The sequence below is a fragment of the Pteropus medius genome, unplaced genomic scaffold (genome assembly GCF_902729225.1).
Source record: "Pteropus medius unplaced genomic scaffold, Ma_sr-lr_union100, whole genome shotgun sequence".
NCBI classification, from domain to species: Eukaryota; Metazoa; Chordata; class Mammalia; order Chiroptera; family Pteropodidae; genus Pteropus; species Pteropus medius.
In genome coordinates this window covers 4,603,425-4,605,315 of record NW_024350927.1, presented here as the reverse complement: position 1 = coordinate 4,605,315, position 1,891 = coordinate 4,603,425, and the positions used below count along the sequence as shown (strand labels likewise).

Below are 1,891 nucleotides of genomic sequence, written 5' to 3'. Positions count from 1 at the left end.
TCTCTTCCTTCTCCCCCTCACCCCAGGGCATCTCGGCCTTCACCCTGGAAAACATGACCTCTGGTCCCCCTCCCTATTTTACAGATGAAGGAACAGAGTCCAAGAGAGATAAAGTCCTCGTCCAGGATCACACGGGAAGGCAATGTTTCCACTGAATCGGCTGTGAGGTGGGTGTAAGGTCAGCGTCTGCCTTGCAGGGTGGCTGTAGGAACTGTGTTGACCAGCGCATGCAAAGGACATATCACACAAGGTGACGCCCACGCTCCCAGGCTTTCTAGGGGCCAGCTGCTTTTTATTCTGAACGAATTTCCAACTTAAGAGAAAAGTTTCAAGAGTAAGCCAGAGAACTCTCACATACCCTTTAGTAAGATAAAACCATTGAAAAATATTTTGCCACATTTGTTTTCTCTCTCCCGGATTAGTCAAAATATGACGCTTAAAGCAAGGGCAACAGAAAAAAAATAGGTGTTAGATGATTTCTCTATACAATCTAGGTTTTCATACTGATGTGCATAAAAGTGTACAAAGTAGTGTCTTCTGATATTTTAACTTCCTTTCTTTTGGTAGGTACTGTTCTTCTACCCATATCCCCAACTTGGTTCTAGTTTTTGCTCTGTATATAAATATATTAAATGCTCACTGTCAGTCTCTTAACCTACATTTCTCCAATTACCTCCTGGTTGGATCAAGCTCATCTTCTAGCAGATTTCTCCCAAAAGGCACTTGTGAACTGTAGTCCTCGAGTTCAAACCTGTTCTTCAATGCTCTTGAGATTTGAAGGACAACTTAACTATATAGAAAGTTCTCTACTCACACTTTATTTCTTTGAATCTCTTCAAAATATTGCTCTGTCTGCTGTCACCTTGCTTTGTAATTTGCTCTTAAGATGTCTGATATGAGCCTAATTTATTACCCTTATAAATCTGATTTTTTTTTTTTAGCCTGGGTGACTCGATATATTTTTTCTGATAATTTTTTAAATGATTCCAAATTAGTTTATCTTTTACATTTTTATTTACTTATTTAACATTTTATTTATTTTTCCCCCTCCCTCCTCTCCCCTCCTCTCTGGTAACTACTAGTCCATTGTCCATGTCCATGAGTCTGTTTGTCCTGTTCATTTGTTGCTTTTAGGTTTATATCCCACATATAAGTGATATCATGTGACTTTCAACCTTTTCTGTCTGGCTTATTTCGCTTAGTATGATTATTTCAAGGTCCATCCATGTTGTTGCAAACGGCAGTATTTCATCTATTCTTATGACTGAGTGATAATTTTTTATCAGTGTATGTCCTTGAATTGAGAGTTTCAGATCAATTTCTTGGTTTTCTAGGAATTTATTTTTCTCTTATTTCAGAATGATTTTCTTGTGTTATAATTTTTTAATATCAATCATATTGTATTGTTTTGCTTTTATTCTTCAAGAACTACAATTATCTCTATGTTAGACTTTCTTTGCCTGTCTCTATTTCAACCACTTTTTTCCTTTTTACTTCTTTGTTTCATTATCTCTCTCTCTCCTCCACCCCTCCTTTCTTCAATGTGCTTTTAAAATATTCATTTGAGGCTACGGCCACGCCACCCTGAACACGCCTGATCTCGTCTGATCTCGGAAGCTAAGGAGGGTCAGGCCTGGTTAGTACTTGGATAGGAGACCATCTAGGAAGACCAGGTGCTGTAGGCGTTAAAAAAAAAATTCATTCGAATCTATTTACTCCTGGGCACCTTATAATTCATCCTTTATTTTTAATATGATTTTGTCTTTATATTCAATGTCTTCCTTGAATTCAAGCAACTTTCACTGCATTTCTTCCTGTTTTGTATCTATCTTTCTTCTTAGTTTTTAAAGTTCTGATTTGAGGGTTTTAAAAAATGGTATGAAGCAGGTTT

At 37.2% G+C, this 1,891-nt stretch overlaps 1 pseudogene; it reads left to right on the top strand.

Annotated features, from left to right (window-relative positions):
* Positions 1-1,566: 1,566 nt before the first annotated feature.
* Positions 1,567-1,685, top strand: LOC120585961 (uncharacterized; annotated as a pseudogene).
* The last annotated feature ends 206 nt before the right edge of the window (positions 1,686-1,891 follow it).